This window comes from Centrocercus urophasianus, unplaced genomic scaffold, assembly GCF_019232065.1.
Source record: "Centrocercus urophasianus isolate 14NV4802_14NV808 unplaced genomic scaffold, USGS_Curo_1.0 seq_19, whole genome shotgun sequence".
In the NCBI taxonomy this organism is placed as follows: Eukaryota; Metazoa; Chordata; class Aves; order Galliformes; family Phasianidae; genus Centrocercus; species Centrocercus urophasianus.
In genome coordinates this window covers 5,326,546-5,339,373 of record NW_024884744.1, presented here as the reverse complement: position 1 = coordinate 5,339,373, position 12,828 = coordinate 5,326,546, and the positions used below count along the sequence as shown (strand labels likewise).

At 38.5% G+C, this 12,828-nt stretch overlaps 1 protein-coding gene across 12 annotated transcripts in view; it reads right to left on the bottom strand.

Moving 5' to 3' along the window:
* NAALADL2 (N-acetylated alpha-linked acidic dipeptidase like 2) overlaps positions 1-12,828 on the bottom strand; it is a 387,619-nt gene that overhangs the window by 258,521 nt on the left and 116,270 nt on the right. The window contains exon 1 of one of the 12 annotated variants that reach the window (XM_042820513.1): positions 7,229-7,247. The exons of the other annotated variants lie outside the window; for them this stretch is intronic. The gene's annotated coding sequence lies outside the window, so the exon portion shown is untranslated. Of the gene's footprint in view, positions 1-7,228; positions 7,248-12,828 lie in introns of those variants that run through there. 12 annotated transcript variants of the gene reach the window in all.

The window sequence follows — 12,828 nt, the reverse complement described above, 5'->3', positions numbered from 1 at the left end:
TAGACTCATGCTTAGTTTAATAACGTAGAAATGGATCTTCAAGAGCTGTGTACAACCTGTGGCTGTATTGCTTTTCCTCACTGCTTCGTGAGCATAAACTATAGTTTCCTGTATTATTACTCCTATTATTCACCAATACTCATTGTTAAAGGGCACGTTCTCCATTTAATATCTGAGACTGATAAAGACTCCTAGCATTTCAAAGGTGTATCACCAAACTAAGAAATATACATCACCTAAAACACTTTACAGAAATTAAAATTTTCCATTATTCTGTGATTACTACTCTAATGCCTGTTATTTTACAGAAATTTTAAAGAATATTAAATAAAACCAATCATACAAATAAGAAGAGTCTTATCAAATCCAGAAGGGAAATATAGAATATTTCTAGCTTTCACACACTAGATTTGGGTTTATAGTTTTGCAGTTTTGCCCAGCAACTCTATTTAGTCATTACGAAGCCTGAATCAAAGCCAATTCACTAACATTAGAATGAACTATTAAGCAAATAAGATCTCCTCTTGTCCTCATCCCCCTCAAACCATATAAAAGCATCACTCGCAGCCCAGCTTCCCTTATAAATTTCAAATTACATACCCAGTTTAAGCAAGTTTGTGTTCAGTACTTCTGTCATCTGTGGCCCACACGCGACCAACTACTTATACAGTCTGACAGTGACAGCACAAGGGAGAACCGTTTTAATTAAAAGAGGGAACATTCAGATTAGATGTTAGGTAGAAATCCTTCACTCAGATGGCAGTGAGGCCCTGGCTCTGCTGCCCAGGGCTGTGGGTGCCCCACTCCTGGAGGTGCTTGATGGCCAGGTTGGGTGGACCCTAAGCAGCCTGAAGTGGTGGGAGCAGCCAGCCCATGGCAGAGAGTTGGAACTAGATGATTTTTAAAGCCCCTTCCAACCGCTCCGTGAATCTACATACTCACATGTGAATAACCAAGACAGTACAAAAATTAAAAGGGAAAAGTAGACAGTTAAAACAACTGGTTTGGCAGCCTCACAGGGAAAACGGGAGTGGTTCAACTGCCATGTTCTCACACATCAGTCTGAGAATGCCCTGCAGAGGATTCCTTCGGAGACAGTACTGGCTGGCGTGTGGGAAACCTAAATCTAACTGTTTCAACATGAGGGGTACGTTTGAATACTCTTCACAGTCACTGTGAAAGACAGGACAAAACCACTGGAATCTATTTGGAAAGTTATTGGGAAATGGCAAATTAGTCATGACTTCATGGCTTTCCTTCTGTTGTCAGTGCTCAGAACACCAGACCTTGCAATTACCATGAAAAATCTCAAAAACTAATTTTGAGACTAGAAAAGCTTACAGATGCTTCCCGAGCCCTACTGCACAGTGATTATCTCCCTATGTTTTGAAATATGAAGGTGAGAACCAAGAAAACCTCCTCCTAAGGGAAAGAACGGCACCCAACGTGGCATCACCAAAACTAGAAAAAGATAAAATTCTAAAATGGGGAATGATTTCATATTGTGATTTACAGGTTCCTGAGTTGCAGCTGGGAGGGATAGAGGCATTGCTGCTGGAAAGTAGCCAATATATACTATAACTAAGCTTCATATAAATTACTCACGTACTTAATTCTCATATTTTCTGAACAAGTCATTTGATAGAATGCAACTCTAACAGGTTTTTTTTTGTCATGAAAGAAGAAAAAGGAACATGCCAATTTAACCAAAGGTAATTGGACTCGACTTTCCTTTTTCCAAAACTATAGTTTTTCTTTCTGTAACAGAAGAATCCAAAGGAAAATTTTAATCACTTCTGTGACACTTCTATGAGTCTTTTTTTATTATTATTATTATTTATTTACTTGTCCTGAACTAGTAGGAAATTCACATCACACTGAAGGGATAAAGCTACTTGAATTTCATCTGCTTTCAAGTCTCAACAAGAAATTTCTTACAACCCTACCCGTTTGGAGTGACCTTGCAAAGTCTCAAACCCTACTGATATATTTCTTAGCTCACACTGAACTGGTAAGAGTAGTCCCACTCTCAGATACCCTGAAGACTAAAAAAAAAAAAAATATAATTTGTTCTTGTGCACGTATAAGATAAACATAATTTGTAAAAGCATTCATGAGTATAAGATTTCCCAAGGCTTCATATGACATGAGTTCATAAAACATTTGTGCCTGATGGTATACATTTTTACATCACCACCTCTCACTGTTTCTCTGTTACTGTGAATTTCATTAAGTGAACAATATTTAAAGGTATAGGAAGCTTTAGCAATAGCAGACTGGGGAAAGGATTTAGAAGTAATCTCTCCAGTTGCACCACGAGGACTACTGTATTAACAATACTTTGAGAAGGCAATGATATAATAGCACCAATTTTTGGAATGATGTTCTTGCTAATAGTGGCTCCAAAAACAACATGACCCAAGAACCAAGTTTCTCAGTTAACAATTGATTTAAATGACATCGATCTGGAATTTGAATAAAAACAAATACAAATCCCAATAAACAGTTATAGGAATAGCATTTGAAGTCACTTGGTTACACCAGAATCCCTTTGTTTTGCATCTTCTGGCCTTGCTGCTAGGAGCAGCAAGCACTGCTGAGTACTGAGAATGGACAAACTCTCAGTGTTTCTACAAGCTTAATCACATTAGGAACGTGACCTTTGTGCATCTCAAATTTATAGGCATCTACTTTTGGAAAGAGTCTTACACTGTTTCCTTCTCTCCAGCATCAAGCCAGCCATAGAATTTTAGAATGCTTACATGGGTATACATAACAGGAGAAAAGGAAGCAACACCAGAAAGAGTCAAAACCCCAAAATCTTACAAATGGATAGCTTTACAATTCCTCATATAGATACACTATTAGAAAAAAGACAGTTCATGTGATAGCAGTTGGTTAAATGCAAGAATTCCAGAATTAAAAGGATAGCAAAGAATAAGAAATAGCAAGTCCAGGTAGCCAGTTGGTTTTCATAACCTACATTTCACAAAAGCTCATACTTCCCCCTGTATGGATAGAAATGGGTCTTAGAGACTTTCATTTTAAGAAGCCACTCTCAATTGAGACTGTTGTCGTGAGAAACTAGGTTATAAATGACTGTAACATATTTGCATTTAAAAATAAAAGCACATTTAGAAACTCACATGACACTTACTAGGATTATACCTATTTGAAGAAAGCTATCGAATTGAAGACCAAGGTAGATAGAACCCCCTCATTGGCAGGCTTCTCTACCTCCCCATGCACAACTCTTTCCAAGCTATCTCTGCAGGCAGCCCCATGACCCTGCATATGTGTTCTGCCTTAAGATGCAGCTGAAGATTATAGGACATCTGGACATAGTTCATAATACCATTTCTCACCCAGTTAACAAGCAATAAAAATTGATTAGAAAAGTAAATCATTCTCATTTTTAAATTAAGACTTCCACAGACTGCTACTGATACCATCAAGTAGGAATCCTGCCGAGTACTTGCAGTCACAGTTTCTAATCATAGACCTTCAAAACATTGAGTAGGGCACTCAGCATCCTCTCTCCAAAACAAATAGGGCATTTTTAAGATCTGTTAAGAAAAATATTCTTTTCCTCAGGAAGCACTAGTTCTTCCAAAACCAAGAAGTTCTACACAAATGCATTCTAAAAGCCTCGCCAGAAGGTTCTGTAATCTGGGGAAATGTGAGCATTGTCATACTTGAGCACTCAGCTCTTCAGAGGGCTTTGCCTCCCTTTGCTTTCTGTTAGCTTGTGGGGAAAACAAAAAAAGGAGGAGAGTGATAGGGAAGGAGAGAGAAACATTTCCTATGCATCTTTAATTACAAGTGTCCTATCCTCAAACAGAGCTTTAATTCACCTGGTTCTTACTTTAACCTAGCCAGTTCACTCATATTTAACAATTATAGAAACACATTACACTGTTGGTCTTGAAATTATTTTTAGACACCATTAGAAGTTTGGCTTTAGAAAAAATTCATAATTCAATTTATCATTAACAGAGTAACAAGTACATTTGAGAAAGAAAGACTCTGCACTAACAAAAACGGAGGGAAAAGCAAAAGCTTATCAAGCTGGACTGAAGACAAAAACCTTCTACAGAGCTGCCAGCAACGAGAAGATGGTACAGTTAGTGCAGGTCTGACTGCTCAGGCTTGCTACTGCACGCCAGCAGATTGAGAAGGGATTGCAAGAAGCTGACCTGCTGTCAGCTGTACTGTTTTGCTGCTGGGTTACTCTGCAACACTGGATAAATCCACAAGGACAGCGTCAAATTGCAAATTGTAAACCAATAAGAGAACTTCTAAGAGAAACATTGTGGTTTTTGAAGCATCGGATAGGACCAGTGTGGACCAGCTCCAGAGAAGATTGACTTACAAGCAAAATACAACTGAGCCAACCTTCCAGAAATAAGGCAGAAATAAGATATCTCTAACATTTTTGACATAGCAAATCACCAAAATAGAGTTGCTAAAAGACCTTTTAGGTAAGGCTTTTACAAATTGGAGAGAAATTTTGTACAAAAGTAGATATGAATTCACCAAGAAAAAAAGCCCTTTCGTGGTAAGAATTACAGCTCTGGAGTGAGGTGTTCATTCCAAAGAAGAATTAAAATGAAAATACATAGAGAGAAAAAAAAGAACAAAAAACCCTCTCCAGTTCTCAGCTATTGAGCTTCCAGTTTAATTTCAGTATTAAGATAAAAGTCCTCAGAATTTATAAGATCTGGTCATTTGTCTCTCCCCTAATCTTTACAGCAAGGCAGGTTGCAACTTCAAGTCTAGCACTCCTACCGAATTTCACCATTCACTCTCATCTCTAGAATGAGAAAATAATCATCTCTAAAATCTTGAATTCTCTACAACTACATGGAAGTTGGACCAGTTTCTCGGTGATGAGTGAATGAAAGATGCAAATGTAGTAAATTAAATTCAAGCCTGCATACAGTTATGGTACTACTGATCTTATCTTTACGCAGTTTAAAATGAGATCTTAGGATGAAAAACAAAAATTTTTTTTAAAGTGTGGTTTTACTTGATAAAAGTGATTTTTTTTTTTTTGTGGACTTGCAATTTTTTCTGCTGCTTTCCTTCTATATTGTTATCAAAAGCCTTATATTTTTTATTTCACATAGTTTGTCTAAGGCCATCTCATAGAAACGTAGAATCATTACAGTTGGAAAAGACCTCCGAGATCCTCTAGTCCAACTGCCCAATATTGCCAACTAAACCACGTCTCTCCAGTACCACAACTATACATTTCTTTACTACCTCCAGAGACAGTGACTCAGGCACCTCTCTGGACAGCATGTTCCAGTGCCTGACCACTCTTTCAGGGCAGTTTTTCTTCATATCCAACCTGAACCTCCCCTGGTGCAACTTGAGGCCATCACCTCTCATCCTACTGCTGTTAACTGGGAGAAAAAACTGACTCCCAGCTCTCTACAACTTCCCTTCAGAGATTCGCAGTGGGCAATAAGGTCTCATCTGAGCCTCCTCTTCTCTAGAATAAACAGTTCCAGTACGATCTATTGTACGATGCCTGCCGTAGCAGGAGGGTTGGACTCGATGATCCCTTCCAATCCATGCAATTCCATGATTCTGTGATTCAGATGCTTCAAAAGACAAATAAAATAACCCTGACTTGTCTAAGCCTAGCGGTTGTCTCTTAATGTGTGTGAACTAAACAAAAGTACTACTGTATTCTGCATGAAATTCCCCTAAAGTTTAATGGGAAGATTTTTAACCACTCTCCTTTGAGATGCTTATAAAGTATTGCTCAGTCTCTTCACAAAGGAGGTAGACGAAATGACAGCAGTCTCAAGGAACAAGGGACACATCTCCGCCCAGAACACACGCTTGTCAATAACATTAACTGTGTGCACAAAGAGGCTTTGTTGCAGGGATGTGTGCTCAAGGGAGTGGGGAGGAAAACAGAAGGGAGGGGAAAAGACAAATAAAAGCCTGAGAAGCAGAGTCAAGGATATAGCCAGAATCAGCCTAGGAAGAAAGTTATAGCTTAGTATGCTGAACAAATATTTGATCTGTAAGCAAATATGCAGCACTTAAATCTCAAAAGAAAAAAAGACATTACATATTATTTATTACGTAAACGAGACACCTCACAGGATAAAAGAATTTTTTGGACATTAAGAATTTTCTGAAAACAAATAAACAGTATTTTGAAAAGGGAAAATTTCTATTATGAATAAACAGGCAAAGTTGCATGAATCTTTGAGAAAGACAAGAAAAGCCAGAAAACGCATTATACATCTTTACAACTAATCATTAACACAGAGCAACACTTCATATTTTTCCTTTGATGCTTGGCAGTATGGGAAAACATTCATGATTGAAAGCCTCAGGTAATGGCAGCTAGCAGGTGGTTTAGCCTGAGGAGCTGGAATCAGGAAGACCTAACTATTTTCATTATTATTTCTTTGTAAAAGATCAGAAGACAACATTTTGAATTAACACAATGCAACATCAAAGTACACGTATGGATATGCTGAGAAGGCAGAACAGCACAAAGAACCTGAGCAACTGACAGCAGCCAGGACAGCACCTCAAAGACACAAGGCTGGAGCTACCAGCCAGTGGGACACCATGCCAGGAGGGTTCCTGGGAGGCACTGGAGCCCCAAAACCTGAAGTAATTTAATTATTTGTCGCATGTACATAACACTATTTTTCTGTGTATGAATGGAAAATGCCCATGAGTTTTATACCACCTGAACTTATGCGTTTTCTAAAACAATCTTTATGACCAGCGTATACAATTTAAAATAATTTTAGAATTTGGAAATTATCAAAATCCACTGAGTTATTTCTGAAAAATGCATAGGAGAAATTCACATTACATGCAACGCAGATATTGCTTGAAACTTTCATTGAAAAACATAGTTCTGTGCCTTCAGAACACAGAGCTGCTGCCTGGATGACCAAAGAGCTCCCGGCTAACAAGGGAACGGATGTCACTAGATTTTCAAGGAATCTTTACTGTGACTTACAGGAACTAATTTATTAATATTTAACTACGTCTGAGTTCTTGCGACTAATGTTACGTCCTCATCTTTTAGTAACAAAGAGAATTATTTCAAAGTGCACCATGCTTGAAAAACATCACATAGAGGCTGTGATATGTTATGAATTATAGTTAAATTATGTTATGCACTTCTATTCTCTATATGATTTTCACATTTCAAGAAGAGAACTTCAGCTTCACCAGCAGATACCTCTTAGAGATCAGATGGTTCTTGGTTCTCCAATTTTTCCACGGTGCAAAAAGAGCAGCAACAAGTGCACAGTGCACAAGTCTAAGGGGCAACATCAGAAGGTTAAGTAGAATCTTTAAATATTTCACTAAATTAACTCCTCTCTGCTTGCAGGCATTTCTCTTAGATGTACAGTCCCTGAAACTTAGAAACTGTAAGCTCAGTGCTTATAAAATTTTAATTTGACTGATGCAGTGAAAGAAAAAAAGCGTAACTCGTCACACCACAATTTCACTTTCCCACTATCACGAGTACTTTCCCCTTCACGCAAACACCCCCTGCCAGGCTCTCTTTAATGCAGTCACCGTGCCTCAGGCTGCTACTATCAACCTCTTTCCTCACCTTTTTACATTTTTCCTGTATCCTTCCTTGCAGATGTAGTTACCTATCTACACATGGCCAATGCACGCAGTACACACACAATAGCACTACGGTAGGCCAGCGATGCTTTTTCATTCTGTTGTCTATAGAAGTGGAAGCTTTTTATTCACAATGACACTACAAAGCAATCTAGCATTTGATTTACTCTCTTAGCAGAACTTTTCATTATATCTTTATAAATGCTGCCTGATGATATTGGCTTTAAAGATCCTGCTCCCCACGTAGTCTCTGTGCAGTTTATGTCTGCTTTGGATTATACTGATTTACTAATTGACTGAAACACTAGATTACACACACTGCTGGATACTTTCAACGTTAAGCAAAGTAATTGATAAAGAGACTGCGCCTGTTGGGCCAATTTTTCCAGGATCTGAGCCTTTCTAGGAACATACATCAATTCAAGTCAGTCCTCAAAGAAATAAAAGAAAAAACAACAGAAAAAGCATCCTTCTGAAACAGCTGTTTTCTACTGCAGGAATACGGGCAGAGGTAGCAGCAGGGGGAGGGATGTGGTTGGCAGCAGAGCGCTGAGCACTGCCCGCTGTCGTGCCATCCATGGTAGTGTTCTCAGAAGCACCTGCTGCAGCCAGCAGCATCCCACAGTGCTCCTGAGGCAACTGAAGAGCAGGAGTCCTACAACCCTGGGAAGTGCAGTTGAGTACACACTTGCTATTAATCAATAGCTGTATGAATTTGCATCCCTTCCCCATCTCTAATAACAGCTGCCAAATTTCATATGACTGAAATAGCCCAAACCTTCTAAACAGAAAGGCAACTTTTTTTTTTTTTTTTTTTTTTTAAACCTTCCTTGCTTTTTCCTTCACAACTTATCTGAATGGCCTGAGGAAAAGAAAATGGAGCAAACAAGGAATGAAGGCACACTTGCAATGTTAAAATACAGCGCGTAGAAATAGTTCACTGCTCCACCTGCTGTTGGGCTTCATTTTCCTGAACAAATCATGCACTGTCAAGCTACTGAACACAAAAACATGCACCCACAGACAGCTTCACCACATAAATCCATTTTATTAAAAAGTCTGGACCGAGAATGCACAAAACTGAAAGGAAGTCAGAAGGAGACAGAACAGCGATTTACTGCTTTAGTCAATTTTCATTAAGACCTTGAAATATAAAAGAACAATGAGCCAGGCTTGCCGCAAAGGCTTGCACGCATCTTTGAAGGAGATCTGTGTTGTCTGGAGAATAATAAAAAAATAATAAAAATCTACCTACAATGCAACTGTTTCTTACTAGAATCAGTACTTAAACAACAAATTACTATTCCTACTAGAAGGCCATATACAGGTTATTCTTATAAATTTTGCAGAGATAAAACAGAAGCCTGACTACTTTTCCTCTAACTCCTTCAAATTCTCTTTTGCAGCTTGTGGGCTCATCTAACAGGTAATTGCTGATATTTCCTGAGCATGCAGTCACACCAAACACCAGCACTGGCCACTGATGCTTTCTAACATGCTGTTCTGCCTGAAACCTGCTCAAAAGGATTAGGGAATAAAGAAAAATAAAGAAGCAGCAGTGTGCCACCAGGCTGCTCCCCGACCTCCCTGCCAGCACACAGAGTCCCACCTCACTCAGGATGCTCCTGGCTCCTCATCAGCCAATTATCCCCTTTAAGCACTCTCACAGATCAAACACATTAAATCCTCATGGTCAAAGGTGCAGGCTTAGGTGATCAGTAGCAGTAACTTCAATAGTTGAATTACATGTTCTGCTGTGGCTAATAAAATCTGCATTTCATTAATCTGTTCAGTAGGCCACCTGTAACCAAATGTTTGATTAGAAAGGAGCTGGGTTTCAGGTTGTGGTAGGGAGGAATTAATATAAATAGGTGATGTAGTGGAAGATGTTCTGTAAAACTGCATATAACATCTCAGGCACTGACAGTCATTAAACAGTAAGAGGTCAACAGGATTTCTCTGAATTTTCAGCAGTACAAGAGGAGATACTGAATTTATCACAGCATTTTGGCATTCTAAGTAATATATCCTTTTATACTAAAACATCCTTTAAATTATCATCCATAATTATTTGCCTTAGAAAAGCCATTTACTTTGTATAGTCACAGAATCACAGAATCGCCCAGGTTGGAAGGGACTTCAAGGATCATGAATCTCCAACCCCTCTGCCATTATTATATATCCCTGACATTTGATTAAGTACACACACAAAATATCTTAAGTTACTACTCTCTGCCCATCAAACTTTTTGGGTCCCTACTATAAACCAAAATCTCTCAACTGCTCAGCAATGTCATATATACCCATCAGCAACAAACACCAACACAAGAATCACCAGCACTGCATCTTAAAGCATTATCCCCATCTTTCCAATGGCAACCCCACCCTACTTCACTCAACTTAAAGTCCAAGGACTACATGCAATCAGGAGTCAATTGCACAATATACACCTAGACATATGTTTGTCTCAACTATTAGTCTTTAATTATTACTTTAATTCTCATCTCAGACTCCAGACATGAGCATCATTTTAGGGTTTGTTGTCTATGATAAATCAGTCTACATGAGCTTATTCCAAACACTTGATATCTATGTTCACAGCACACAGTATCTCAAACGCAATGTCAGCTTCTTGTCTGTAAACCTGTAAAGCAGGCGTGTCCAAATCATGGCCCTGGACAGCCAGTAAAGCAATCCCACAAGATCATAAACAGTCAACATCATTATGTGTTTTTTCAGTGATATTTTTCATGAGTCAATTGCATATCTCGAGTACAGGCTGTATAGGCAACAATGGAACGCTGAGGAGAAACGCGTGCAGTGCAGTACAAACTCCACCTCTTGCACCCACCAAGTACACGCAGTCAAATGGAAGCCCACATGTATAACATGCTGCACGTGTAATTGTATTATATTGTATTGTAAATTTGACAAATTGTGTATTTAGTAGCCACAAAACACGTGACGTGAAGCGTGGGAATATTTAAATGCAATTCCTGAAAGGATAAGTGACTGCAATATCTGCAGCATCCATGCCTCCACATAGAAGAAAAAGAGCGTTGCAATTGGACGTTTAACTGGAAGAAAATTTCACCATGTCCTTTTACTAGACTTTTATAAGACCTACCTTACCAGAGAAAATGTCACTTGCTTCACAACCACACCTTATTCACGTCATCCCAAGAGTGAAGCATGGGAAAAGTAAAATTAGAACAAAGATCTCAAAAGAGCACCTTCACAACCTACTGAAAATTGTAAGCACTTCCATCCATATGCTTTGCTGTGTTAGTTTCACAAAAACAAGGTCAAATGTTCTACTAGTTGTGTGCTTCTATTGCCCTCTTTTTCATATAATGCTTATAAAAATATTTAAAAAGAAGTTTTGTTAATTATAAACATCAAATGTGTTATATATTTTATATGCAACCCAAGGCAATTCTTTACCCAGTGAGGCCCAAGTAAGCCAGAAGGTTGGACACCCATGATGTAAGGCGTGGTAAGCAAAACCAGTCTCGGCTTTCTCCATGTTTTGGATGATTATTTCAGTAGTGCTTTATTAGCATGAGTTATTTGTTTATTTTTAATGTAACATCTGGCTTAGAATGCCAGCCTGTCAATAAATTAATGCTACTGGATTATTTCCATTTTCCAAATTATTTATAAAACTAAAATGCTTTCCCAGGAATGTCACTCCAGAATCAGAACCTATCCCTGTTACTACTGCCCAGCAATCTCTTTATAAAAAGGAAGAGAGTTTACATTCTTCAATCCAAACCTAACAGGCAGCCAGCTCAGACATGAAGAACATCACTTTTCCAGTATGCTATTCAAACAAAATAAATTTTTCCTATGCTTCCCTCTTCATAAATACCATGGCTCCATCTAAAATGCAGTTTTTGTTAGAAAATATTTTTACAGTTAAGGATGAAAGCATACAAATCCTCTGAAACCCTGCTGACCTCTCATATTATTAAGCATTTTTTTTCCCCTTCAGTTTCATAACTTAATTATAAAAATAGAGTTCCAAAACCCACACTGTTTTTCTCAAAACTTGTTCTAGCTTGTGATGCCAACAAGTGTCTTTTGGATTTTTTCCCCTATCTGACAACGCTGGTCATTATTATGGTTTGGGTGCACTACTCGCCTGCACTCTCTTATAATCACATTACCACTTGCTGCCATGATTACCACGCCTCTGGTTAGTAGCATTATTTTATTTCTTTGAATGTCTACAAGCAAATAAAACGTGCCTGGTTCAAAGAACTTCCAGGCACTTCTGAAGTTATTATCCTGCTACAAAAGAACAAGCAGCCACGTTTCCTTGTGGTGTAAGGTACAGCATGCAGCTTGGAGGAATGCCTATCTCTGTTGCTCCTATTCTTTGCTATCACAGCACCTCAACACCAAGCATGGTAATGCCTTCCTTCTCCATCCATCTTTACACTCATATATTCTACGGTCAGACTCTTCTGGATAAATTCTACAGAGAGCTTTCATCTGAAAAATCACACATCCTGCTTAATAGGCTAGAAGTGCATAGTCCGGATAGACTCCAAAGGCCTTTAAGATTGACAGCTATTAACAGACTAGATCTTCCTGTTAGGGTCCAGCAACACGAATGGTTTTCCAAGAAAGCCTTGAGATTACTCTTTTGAGAAATAATCACTGTTCATCCAATAAACTGTAGAAATTACGCAAGTGTCAACAGTTGCCATGAACCAACAGGATTTATCTCCTCAAGAGACATTCCTGGAATCATAGAATAATTAAAGATTCGTGGCTTTTAATTAGGAGATTTCCAACAGGAAACCAAGCAATGTTTAACAGCAAAATAACCGAGCTAGGTAAGTTAGGTACTGAAAAGAATCCATTGCTGTTAAAGGACTACAGGAGAAAACAGAACAAAACAGAAAGAACCCTGTGTTCTCACTGGGGGAAAGGGGATGTCGTGGAAGTAAATTCTCTGGACAAATGTGTTTTAAAGGAGAAAACAAGCCATAATATATTTATGAAGATCCATATTTTATGAATACGTTTCTCTCCACTCTGTTAATGCTATTTGGAAGTGCACACTACATGGCACAGAGATCTAGATTGCATAGTTTCGAAGTGTACATAACAAGCATTTACCACCTAAAAGAGTAAAACTTGTGAGCTGCTGGAAACGCAGTTTTGTTCCTTCATCTGCCTGTATTCTTAGGG